Raw genomic sequence first — 13,702 nt, 5'->3', positions numbered from 1 at the left:
TTCTAAGTACATTGCCACATCCTAGTGAGGGACAGAGGAGATAATGAGTAAGCACACAAATCTCTGCAATTGCAGCGAAGAAAAAGCACCATTAAATCTTCTAGATTTTGCTTTATTAGTATGTAGTAATTGTTGAAGCCATATTTTCTCACCATGGTGAACAGAAATGGGACCTGGCTAAATCTTTGTAGTAATGGGCTGTGTTGTGGGAGGCTTGGTTTGCATTGGTGCTCCATGGGTTAATGGGCAGATGCTACTCCTTCAGCTAAATTTTGTTTTAGTGATGTCCCCTGCAAATCAGAATGAGAGGACCATGAAGAAAAGGGTGATGGAGGCAATGAACCAACTTTATGCTAACGCAGTCAAATTGTGTCTTGGCTTGAACCCCAATACTGGCCATTAAGGTGGAAAACAGTTGGCTGGCAGACACTGCTGCTTCCCTTGTAGCATGGGCTACAGCACAGTTACATATTCTAGATAATTACATTCTATTATTCTATGATTCTATACGCCTAAAACCAGTTATGATAACCTTCATGGTAACCCCTCAATTAATCAGAGGATTTATAAATACCTTTCTCAGCTTTAATCTGCTTGCTTTTATCCTTTCCTGTATCTTTGATGGATTGTCCAGACAGGACGAGCAAGTGACAAGACAAATACTTTCAGAGGTGGTAAAAGAACAAGTTCATGGTGCAGAAAATGCGTGTTCTCTAGTGCCACACTCTGAATTTTAATTTAGGAACTCTTCTATGAGAGAGAAAAAGGATGTCACCTTTCATCCTACCTATTGGATGCATTTAAATTTTAATTTGGATTAAGTTTTCATTTTAATTTGGATTTGGAGTAAATTTTTTGAAGTAATTCTCTGAACCAGTTTCACTTATAGTACTTTGGTTTGTACCATGGAACAGTTTTGGAGAGTATGGACTAGATTAATTTCAGCTAAAACCCAAAGACAAGGTCCAGGAGCACAACTACAATGCTCCAATTACTGGTGGGCATTAATGGGCTAGACTTTGCAGATGTCATAGTGAGAGTCTGCTATAGATCACTCAGGCAGTCTGTCTGAAGCAGCAGACAAAATATTCTATAAGCAACTGGGAAAGCTCTCTCAATCTCTAGCCCTTGTTCTCATGCGGAACTTCAACTTACCAGGTGTCTACTAGGGGAGCAGAGTGGAAACAACATAGCAGAGAGGAAACAGTCTGGGAGGTTTCTAGAGTGTGTGAAAGATAACTTCCTGACAAAGCTGGTGAGTGAGCAAATGAGGGACAGTGCCCCATTGGATCTTTTGCTTGTTTACAGAGGACTTGTAAATGATGTTGGAGGCTGTCTTGGGCATAGTGATCACGAATCAATAGAGTTTTCTATTCTTGGAAAAGTAAGGAGGAGTGGTGAACAGAACTTCCACCCTGAAATTTTGGAGGGTAGACTTTGACCTGTTAAGGAGAGTGGTTGGTGGAGTCCCCTAGGAGGCAGTCATGAAAGGCAAAGGAGTCCAAGAAGGCCAGACACTCTTGAAGAAGGACATCTTAAAGGTGCAGAAGCAGGCTGTCTCCACATGCTGAAAGATGTGCCGGCACAGAAGAAGACTGACCTAACAGAACAGAGAGCTGTGGCTAGAGCTCAGGAAGAGAAAGAAGGTTTATGAACTTTGGAAGAAGGGGCTCAGAAGAACTCAGAAGGCACTCAGAAGAACTACAAAGATGTCATGAGGTTATGCAGGGAGAAATTTAGAAGGGCCAAAGCACAACTTGATCTTAATCTAGGTATTGCTGTTAAAGACAATACAAAATGCTTTTATAAATACATGAAAAAGAAAATGAAGACTAAGGAGAACCCATACCCTTTATTGGATGTGGAAGGAAACATAGTGAAAAGAGATGAGGAAAAGGCTGAGGTACTTAATGACTTTTTTGCCTCAGCTTTTAGCAGCAAGACTAGTTCTCCAGGTACCCAGTCCCCTGAGCTGGTGGATAAGGACAAGGAGCAGAATGAAGTCCTCATAATCCACAATCCATTACGTCCATTTAAAAAGGACACAATAAATGCTATTTTATTCAAAGTTTCACAGTGGAAGAAAAACAAACCATAATCTCCTCAGTCACACAGGCATTGCAAATATTGGAAAAATACATTAAGAGAGAATGTGTGAAAATCATGCAATTTTACTATTTCACTACGTGTCTTTCCTAAGAGGAAAAAAAAAAAAAAAAGAGGGTAGAAATGAAAAGTCCTGTTTTCTCTGCAAGTATTAAACAGATTGATGTCAAATGCTATTGAATTGGATAATAGATAATACCCTCTGTAATCTTACTGCTAGAATGTCATAGAACAATGTAGCTGTTTTAAATAATTATTTGAAAAAAAAAGGTAATTTTCTTTCTCTTTTTATTTTTTTTTTTTTAAAGATGAAACTGTTTTGATATTTTATAATATACTTCAGTGAAAAATTATTCTTTTTGATAGGAGTTTCAGAGGGATTAAGAGCTATCCAAACATTAATCTTACATATCATGCATCATGAGCAGAACTATAAATGTTCCTACTCTACAAGGTTTTGGCACACAGTTGTAGAATACCATGAGCAAATCTTCTTCCACTAGCAGAAATTAAGTAAGTGGCTGCGTGGTTTCAGACAGATCTCCAGCTCTATTATTTAAAGGGTTACTTACTAGAATGGAAATTTCATCCTTTCCATTCCAGACACTAGCAAATCAGGTAAACTGATAACACTCACTTTAAACATGTTTAAACAAACATTTTTTGATGGTTTAGGACCACAGCAGGGGATTCTTGCTCTTCAGCAGAGAGTTATTGCTCAAAAGAATGTGGAGATTCAGATAGCAAGACTTGGTAGAAGTGCTGTGCTATGAATGCCTGTCACAGAACAGATTGCAGAGGGCAGGCTTCAAGAACATGGCAATGAAAGAATTGGTGGAGGATGCATGTGGTCTCCAGCTCAACTAACTGTGGTTTGATAATGAGAAAGAGAAGATCCGTGTCATGGTTGTAAACCCAGGTTGCTTTGGATTGAGAAAAAAAAAAAAAAAGAAAAAACAAGTGGTGATGTATGTAATAATCAAAAACTCTCTTCACTGTGCTTAAAAGTTCAATAAGACCACACAAATGATAAAAAAAAATAAAAAATAAAATCAGGACCACTTTCTGCACTGATTAGCAGTAGAGAATGACATTATCCTTCCCTAATAGAGTTCTAAAATTACCTCAGCTGGAAAGATGATAAGCTTCTCAAATTAAAAAGAAATGAAAATTAATAAATGATAAAGTTCCTGGAATCAGAAAAGACATGGCAATAACTACAGATTTTAAATAATAATTTGACAAGGTATCATAAGATACCACTCATTATTTTAAAGAAAGTCTGTTTTCAGCTTAATGTGAGGTTTTATTCATAGAAATCTCCTTTTTTGTAAGTAAAGTTTTTCTTAAGGAGTTGTGCATTGCTGCCGTCACTAAGGAGAACAGTGCACCTAAAGCTTTACACAGTGGACATGGCACTGTCAAGAACAGGACTGTAGCTGCAAACATAGCTTGAAACAGGAGCTTGATGGCATGCATTTCAGTTATAAAGCCTGACATCTGCAGTACACTGTTTATTTAGATGTTTTATAAAATTGTTTGCTACATTGCAAAAGGCTCTGAAGAGTTCAGCCTCCAGGAAATGTGTTTTTGCAAGATGCCTGCAGTGAATCTCTGCTAGATCACTGTGCCTTCCTAAAATGCCACTGAACTACAGCACATAACTTATGCAGAAAGTCATTCTTTCACATTTCAGTGGAAAACCACAGCAAACAGGAATTAGCACTAATTTCTATATACACTGTGCTGCCCTGAATATCTCACCCAGGCAGCACAATTGGGTGCCTCTCAAGGCCACAGCCATGCTGTTGCACAGAAGGAAAGTGATGTAAATTAGAATGGAAAACCTTTTGGTGTTGTGAATAACAAAAAACTATTTGCAGTTATGAGAGGAGGTGGGTGTTGGTGAAGTAGTATTGAAATTGTAGCAGCTGTATTTATTAAAAAAAAAAAAAAAGCTGTTAAAATCTTCTATGATCTTTGAAAAAAAAAAAAAAAAGAAATAAAGAAGCTCCCCCAAGACCCTTTTCTTGGCAGCCCCAAGTGTTGTGATTTGAAATATGGCTTCAGTAATGTACTTTACTCCAGTAAAGTAGTCAGAACACAAAATTCTGAGTAATCCACTGGGCATAAATAAGACTAAAAGGTTACTGCTAGCCATTGAGAGTTTTAAGGATATGAAGAGCATTCAAGCCTTGTTTATGAGGCTGAGGAAGAAATATGGGAAAGAAAATACTTACTGTGTAATCACTTTTATATAGGTCAGGATAATTTCCTGAGCCTTAAGTAATTGCTTGTACATCACTGTAGCCTGTTTATGATGGAGGAGAGGTGAAGAAGAAAGCAAGCAGCTCATTTCTGCCTTTCTTTCTCTGGAACTGGCTCACTGGGCTAATGAACTAAGTTGGAAAGGGCCTCTGGAGGCCTCCTGGCCCAAGCTACTGCTTAAAGCTGACTGTCTGGGGCTTTGGTTGGCCTCAGCTCGGGTTGCTCAGGCCTTGCCCAGAACAGTTGTGAGCACCCATGGCACAGCCCCGGTAAGCCCCTACCAGCAGCCACACAGAGCCATCCCACAGTCTCCTTACACTGCAGGTCCCAACTGCATCTGAGGGGGCCTCCCTAGAAATTATATGCCCTTCCCCCAAAGGATCAGAGAAGGTTAAGCCCAATTTTCCACCCCTTGTACCTCCATGCAGGATATTTCCCCTGCCTCTGCTGGCCACATAAACCAGAAGGATTTGTCTGAGGACATTACCTTGGGACCTTCTCATCCCCTTCCTGTCCTGCACCATGGAGGAGTCAGTCCTGCCACTCACACACACTGATGCTAGTTTTGAGTCTGAAGTGGTAACAAATGCAATCTCTAATGCACTTGTGCCAGCAGGACTTCCTTGTGAATCATACTTCCATTGCCAGAAATACATTTTAAAAACACAGTTTCCTTTACTCAAAATTCGCAGCTTCATTCCACTGTTGTCCTAAAAGAAATAATGCGCAGATCCACCAGTATAATCACAGTTTTCTACCAGGCAAAGCAACTCTGAGATAAACAAGCACCCCTCAGATAAACAAGACAAATTATTCTAGGAAAATATTGCCCACACTGAAAACTACACTAATGTAACTGTACAAATGGGGCAGCAAGTTTCCTCAAGATTGACTCTTCATTGAAATTTCAAGAGTGGCTGCCTGAATTTAGATACCCAAATATATATTCTAACACATAGGCAAGTGACCTGATTTTCAGAAGTGTTCAACACTCAACAGATTCCCTTCAAAACAGTTTACTTTTTGGTCACTACTGACACTTTCGGAAATGCTGCAAGACAGAAGAATTTGAGTTGCAGGGTTTTCTTCAACTATTGACATATGGTAACTTTTTTTTTCTGCTTATTTTGAAAAAAAAAATAAATAAAAAAAATAGAACAAATGCTGCTAACTTCATTGATTTTCATCCCCTTAATTAAAACCAAAACCAAAACCAAAACAAACAAGCAAACAAGCAACAAACAACAAACAAAAGAAACAGAAAATGCCCTGCTTTAATAAACTGCATCTCACATTATGATTCTTCTCCAGCACCTCGAAATGAAAGTGAATGAAAATGAATTGAAGTGACATTCCTATCCCATGTGATATTTTATTTCACCAGGGAAAGATATTCAAGACCACAGATTATATGTTCTACTTTTACCGTTATTTACAGATGTTATTTAGTACTGAAAGTTGCCCAACTTTCTGTTCAAGTATTTATCAAGCCTTCAATGAACTTTAACCCAGAATGCTTTAAAATGAAAGATACAATCATTTATTTAGGTAATGGAGAGGAAATTAATAGTTAAAGAAAATGAAAAACACAAAGACTTTCATAAATAAAGTACTTAAGTATTTTAAGTACTTTCTGTATTTAAAGGGGGCTTATAAAGAAGATAGAGAGTGACTTTTTGCTCAGTCAGATAATGAGGGACAAGGGGAAATGGTTCTAAAATAAAAGGGGAGATTTAAGATGAGATGTTAGGAGGAGATTCTTCACTGTGAGGGTGGCACAGGCTGCCCAGAGAAGCTGTGGATGCCCTATCCCTGGAGGTATTCAAGACCAGCTTGGATGAGGCCCTGGGCAACCTGATTTAGTGGGTGGTGTCCCTGTCCATGGCTGAGGTGTTGGAACCAGGAGGTCTTTGAGGTCCCTTCCAACCAGAGCCATTCTATGAGTGTGTAATTAATAATAGTTTCTGTTAAAGCCAAAAAAAAAAAAAAAAAAAAAAAAAGGGAGCAGCATGTTGAATAAAAGTTGAATGAAACCAGCATTAGTCAGATTATTTATGGTTGGTTCATTGCTAACTAACTAGTAGACAAACACGCACACACACTGCACACACACTTGAGCAGGACAAGTGGCACTGGAGCAGCAGGTGTGTGGGAAGTTGTGCCTTCTGACTTCTCCCCTGCTACAGGGCACCAGTTGGAACAAGGAAACTGCTGTGGAAAGGGAAACATTTGGGAGATTCAGACTGTTTGATCAGAGGAACAGTGGGTGATGCCATGGCTGCTTTGACATGACTGGGGTCACCAATTTGCTCTTCAGTCACCAATGGGGCAATGCTTATGCATGTTGCCCTTCAGTTAGGACTTACGGCACTGTCACAGTTGATCCTAAGAAAATGTGAAAGAGTGCATTGCAAATTGTTACTGGACAGTGATTTTTGGAATCGTAAACTCATACTTTTTTATAGTTTTACTTGCCGCTATTTGAACACAACGAAGAAGTCTGTCTGCCTACTCCAATTAGTGTTTTATTTTTTTTATTTTTTTATTTTTTTTCAGTCATGTCTGACCTTGTTCATGCTGTTTTGTTCAGTGTCCTTGAGCTTAGCTTTAATCTTAAATAAAAGCACAAGAAATGCTACGTTTTCAAAGGCAGAGTTGAAAAGCCATTGACAACACAAATATTGTAATATTTTTATTCCACTTTGTTGAACTCTTCTACTTGTTAGGAGCTCTGATTCAACTGAGCTAACAAGGTTATCAGATTATATGTCTATTGTCTTGTTGTGACTTCCTTGGCTGAGTTCCTTCAGTAAACAATGCTGATGTGATGTTTTGTTCAAGTAGCAGAGCTGGAGGCAGCCGGAGGGAGGGGATGGAGTGGGGACGAGGGTCACAGATCTGTCAAGGCCTCCATGGCAGTGGTGCAGCAGGGAGCGCTACCTGCGGTCAATATTAATCAGTCTTCTGCTACAAGTGCTCCAGGTAATCGCTGCCAGCCTGTGGCAGCAGAGGAGCTGAGGATGGGATTCTGTAAAACATCCTCAAAGGGTACTGAAAAGGCAAGCAAACAGGACTTTGCAGATATTCTCTGTTCAAGCTGACACATACCAAAAACCTTTAAAAGAAGGTAAATAAAACCATTTTAAAGGCATTAAACTGATGCATTAACTTAAAAACACATTTCCACTCACCCCATCCCATGACAAGAGTACTCAAATTACAAGAATAACTGTGTAAATAGCCTCTAAAAAGAAAACACCATTGCACACTGCCTTTTCTGCTCCTCTGTGTTAATTTAGATTACCTCTAAGCACTGTCATAAACTTGCTGTCTCCCTGCTGACATAATTAATACATGCCACCATTGCTATTTAAATCACAGAGGATGCCAGGGCAGCAGCTGCACAGTTGGAGAACTTGCATTAGCATCATGTCCGTTAGATAGTACTTCTGGTCACTTTTTGGACTGTGATGATAGTCTGAGAAACAGAAAATATGTTAACTTTGCAATATGGAAGTAACAGCTGTAACCCATGTGACTATGGCATGATTCACAGCAAAATGCCACAATATACATATATATATTTTTTTTCTGGAATGGTGTACATAGAAAAACATGGGACATCACAGAAACCCTTCACCTTCTTCCCCTTCCTGCTCCAAGCAATTTTCAAGCAGCTAATGTTCATGTTCTCTCCTACATCTATATAACTGGTTGATGAGGTCCGTTTGCAGGCACCCAGTAGAGATAGGATTCCTCGAATAGTGTTATAGGTTTTATTCAACACTGATAAACTGCTAAAATATGGGATGTGTCTTAAAACTTGTGACTGAATCACGAGAAAACTCACTTTATTCAGCTCTACACTGACTATTAAGTTGTGGCAAACATCCTGTTTCTGAGCAGGATTGTTCAAAAACAGCATTCAAACATTATCACAGTTTTAATACACTTAAATTATTGCTGCTACAACACTGGTCCGTGGGAACAACATGGTCACCTGGATGAACAGCACGATCACTTGACCGGTGTGCAAAGTGATTGCTTTGGCCCCTAAAAGTGTGTGCATGGAGTGCCTTTACTGGAAGCATTTGGGAAGGCATTGATTGATTTCTATAGCAAATATCCTGAGCCTGGAGATTCAGATAAATCTCTGGAGATGTTGTCCCTCCAACACCCTGTTGGAATCCTCCTTGGTCACAGCACATTCTCCCTGGGACATATCTGTATTTCCCATCTCATGGGGCTTTTCACCAAGACAAAAATGCAAAGTACTTTATTCTTAATAAAAGAAGAACAAAAATGGACACCCAGAACAGAGCATTTCCTCTCCAGAGTAATTTCAGAATAAGTGTGAATTAGAAATCTGCTATGCTGTTTTAGGCAAGAATAGTCTTGGCATCACCCACTGCTCCTCTGATCAAATAGGGATGTTACTTAACTTATTGCCAGTTAACAGCAAGCTTTGATTAATGATCTGGATATTGAGAAAAATAATAACATAAACATGCCCAGCCCTCTCCTCTCCTATTCCTCATCTCACCTTTCCCTGTGTTATGCTATGTATCTCCCATTCCTTTGGTGAGACAGCAGCTTGTGATGGAAATTGTGGTCACTGTGCAATGGTTCCCTTCTTATTTTCCTCTGCTGCCCTTGGCATCCTACCTGTTTTTCTGTGCCCCACTCATGGGCAGCTGTCCCTCAGGGTTGCCCCTGCTCCAGTGTGGGTCCCTGGCCATGTGCCCAGCACTGTCACCTCTATGCATCTCCCCACTGAGTCATGTACCTTATAATTTTAAGTCCTCTTCCCACTTCCTTCTTATATATGTGCTGTATTCCCATAAGTTGCCAGCATTTGTTTCTTCACTGGCCTCATCTTCTAAATGATTTCTAACCCTTTTGTAAATGTTGTTTTCCAAGAGACGCTGCTTCACTTTGAGCTTGCAACTGCTGAAGATTTTAAGTTCTGCTGCATGCACTGTTCCTCACTCTTTTAAATAAATTGTGGCTCATAACCCATTCATCCTCTCACATCACCATAACTCTTGCCTTCATTAAAAAGTAATAATAAATAAACAAAAGAAAACAAACACAAAGCTGCCATTTTATTTTCATTGTGTGTCTTCAAGGGGAAGAGTAGAGGCAGGGAGCACCTGCAGAGTTGCCCACCAACCTCCATACATCAGGTACCTGTCAGAGTTGCTGTCAGGGGGTTAGAACTAAAGATGGTGGAGATTTATGAAAACAAACAAACAAACAAACAAACAAAAAAAAACCCACACTATGCATGACAACATTATGAGCCCAAAGGCAGAGAGAAGCCAAGAGAAAGGATAGGTCATTCCTGTGGTCCCTGCACCTGAGGAGACACTCTTGTGGGTACTCGTTGGTCCTTCCCACCTCTCCCAGTTAGGCCATGTCTTCTGCCTGTGCACTTCTCTCCCTGAACCCAGGAAAGAGTCAGCCATGCTGAAGTGGTCCACATCCACATCCAGGACTATTGTTATGATAATTGCTTCTCCAGTTAGCATTTTTTTTTTTTTAAGCTTACTGTAAAATGCTAATGAGGTTGCTGTCAGACTACTTTTTTGGACAGCAAGGTTCTCAAACTGTGCACGTATTGTGTACAAGAATAGCTTTATAATAGCAGAAAATTCTGAAACTCCTGACAAAGCCTTGCTGGGTCACATTCATCTCAGACCATTACAGGCAGGTATTTAACTCTCACACTGCTTAATGCTGCCTTCTTCCTAACACGTCAAAATCTATTTTACTTTCAGGTCATACACAAACAGGGCACTTACTATTCATTATGACCAGGCATGTTTTGCTAGTGTTCATACTGAGTCAAATGTGACTCTATCAAAGGGGCCTGTCAGAGGATCCAGAAGCTTTTCTCTATGTATTTTTCTTTTAAATGCTGGTATTCATCTGACCTTCACCTTTAACAATTCTTTTTGTGCCAGTGGAGTTTCAGAGAACAGAGTTAAAACATCTTACATGGGGACTTCACCAAAATGTGTTATCCCTATAGGAACAGATAACTGACTCCAGTCATTGTGATTCAGGAAATGGTGATCTATATGAAGGGCACCAAATGCTCCAGCAGAGCCTTTCACTCCCTAGTCCCTTTGAAGATTTTACTCTCAAAACAGAGGAAAATCGTGGTGTCAGAGATGTGTTACAATTACAGAGACCTGGGTGAGCCATTCATGAGTGCAGAGTACAGAGGCAGAATCTACAGCCTGAAATTGCTGCTGAAGAACCACATCTCTAAACTTTCAAATCAAATACTATACTATCCCCTACAAACACCTACATGTATTAGACGACTTCCCCCCCACACTTGCTCCCCCCCCCCCCAAAAAAAAAAAAAAAGGAAAAAAAGGTAGATAATAGAAATACAGAAAGAGAGAAAATACCTGGGTTTTCTTTCCATTATGGATGGGAAGCAACAGGAGAGTAGCAGTCCTTCAGAAAAGATCTGGGAACACTGTGGGTCACAAATGTGAGTCAGCTATGTCCTGTTGTGACAAAGGCAAACCACACATTTTAGTGCATAAAAAAAGGTTTTGTTTTTAAGGCACATCAAATAATCCTTCCTCTTTGCTTAGCATAGTGGGGATGTGGCTGCACAGGTTCTGAACACTGCTAAAAATTGAGAGTTTTCTTTGGAACTTGTCTTGGGAACTAGAGAAAATTCTGTCCTTGTCAGTTTTTGAGAACAAGTTAGACAAACTTCTAGTAGGAATGATATGTGCAGCTTTGGTTTCCTGAGGAAGAAGAGGAAAACTAATCTGTCTAATTCCCATTTTGCATGAGAATTTTAATCACCAAATTTCCAGGTCAAAGGGAACGAGCTGTGTTTTGTGAAGTCATATTCACATATACATCAGGAAAGGGAGAAAAATTGGACATTGTTGAAATGAGTAAATGAGTTTTCAATTTCCTACTTGGCACTGTCCAACCTAGTCCCGGTAGACTGGAAGCTGGCAAATGTTGTGCCGATTTTCAAGAAGGGTCAGAAAGAAGACCCTAGCAATTACAGGCCTGTCAGTCTCACATCAGTGCCTGGTAAAATCATGGAGAAGTTGGTTCTCGAACTTATTGAGGCGCACCTGGGGGACAAAGCAGTCATTGGTCCCAGCCAGCATGGGTTTGTGAAGGGTAGGTCCTGCCTAACTAACCTGATTTCCTTTTATGATAAGATCACCCGTATGGTGGACCAAGGGAAACCAGCTGATGTGATTGTTTTGGACTTCAGCAAGGCTTTTGACACGGTTTCCCATAGGATCCTACTGGACAAAATGTCCACCATACAGCTAAATAAAAACATCATACGATGGGTGAGCAATTGGCTAACGGGCAGGGCCCAAAGGGTTATGGTAAATGGGGCTGTGTCAGGCTGGCGGGCGGTCACCAGTGGGGTCCCTCAAGGCTCCATTTTAGGGCCGGTACTTTTCAATATTTTTATAAACGATCTGGATGTAGGTATAGAGGGTATTTTGAGCAAGTTTGCTGATGACACCAAACTTGGAGGAGTTGTGGACTCAAATGAGGGCGTAAAGGCCTTACAGAGGGATCTGGACAGGTTGGAGAGCTGGGCGATCACCAACCGCATGAAGTTCAATAAGAGCAAGTGCCGGGTCCTGCACCTGGGACGGGGAAACCCTGGCTGCATGTACAGACTGGGCGATGAGACACTGGAGAGCAGCCTAGAAGAGAGGGATCTGGGGGTCGTGGTAGACAGCAAGTTAAATATGAGCCAGCAGTGTGCCCTGGCAGCCAGGAGGGCCAATTGTGTCCTGGGGTGCATCAAGCACGGCATCGCTAGTAGGTCAAGGGAGGTGATTGTCCCGCTCTACTCTGCGCTGGTGCGGCCTCACCTCGAGTACTGTGTGCAGTTCTGGGCACCACAGTATAAAAAGGACATGAAACTGTTGGAAAGTGTCCAGAAGAGGGCTACGAAGATGGTGAAAGGCCTTGAGGGGAAGACGTACGAAGAACGGCTGAGGTCACTGGGCCTGTTCAGCCTGGAGAAGAGGAGGCTGAGGGGAGACCTCATCACAGTCTACAACTTCCTCGTAAGGGGGTGTCGAGAGGCAGGAGACCTTTTCTCCATTAACAGCAGTGACAGGACCCGCGGGAACGGGGTTAAGCTGAGGCAGGGGAAATTTAGGCTGGACGTCAGGAGGGGGTTCTTCACAGAGAGGGTGGTTGCACACTGGAACAGGCTCCCCAGGGAAGTGGTCACTGCACCGAGCCTGTCTGAATTTAAGAAGAGATTGGACTGTGCACTTAGGCACATGGTCTGAACTTTTGGGTAGACCTGTGCGGTGTCAAGAGTTGGACTTGATGATCCTTAAGGGTCCCTTCCAACTTCTATGATTCTATGATTCTATGAACCTAGTTTTTTTTTTGTTTGTTTTCAGTTCACTGTGAAGTGATGTTTTGAATATATATTCATAAAAACTGGTAGTTTTAGATGTCCTCAGAATAAATATGAAAGCAAACAGAAATTTTGGAGATCTGCACTTTGGACAGGGCCACTTACAAGTTTTTGGTCTCCCTGTATCCTTTAGTGCAAATCTCCTCATTGAACAATGGTGGGCAAGATCCAGGGAACTCCATGCTAGTCAGCTGGATCTCTGCCCTTGGAAAGGCTGGGGAACCAACCTTCATAGAAGTTATGAAGGAGACAATGCATGAAGGAGACAATGATTGGGATCAACCAGTGTGGATTTACTATGGCAGATTGGGCATGGTCAAACTGATTGCTTTCTCCAATGAGATGACTGATACTGTGGATGCGAAGTGAATGTTAACTTGCCCTTAACAAGGCCTTTGACATGGTCTTCTTAGAAGTGAACAGAACCAGACTTTTCTCAGAAGTGCACAGTGGAAGTATGGGAAGCAGGAACAACAAGGGAAATTCTGACTGCATACAAGGAAGAAAGTTTTCCTTGCAACGGTGGTCAGACAGCAGAAGCCCAGGCAGGTTCTGAAATCTCCTTCCTCAGAGATACTCAGACTGTGGTAGGACTTGGCCCTGAGCTACATGCTTTAAGCTCTAATCAGACCTGCTTTGAACAGGAGGTTGGGCTAGGTAGTTTCCACCAGTCCCTTCCAGCACACAGGATCCTGTGACTCTATGAAAGACACTCGACTAATGTTCCTTAACTGTCAGTCTTCTGAACAGTAGATAGTCTACTTAACAAATGGCTTTGGTCTGTAGATTAGGATGATGAAAGGATGGTACTATCCATGTAATTCTTCTGTTTGGAACTAATATTTAAGTGAAAATGAAATAGGCAACCAGGGATCAGCA

Source organism: Aythya ferina, assembly GCF_964211825.1.
Source record: "Aythya ferina genome assembly, chromosome: 1".
Lineage (NCBI taxonomy): Eukaryota > Metazoa > Chordata > Aves > Anseriformes > Anatidae > Aythya > Aythya ferina.
Note: the sequence above shows the minus strand (reverse complement) of the source record.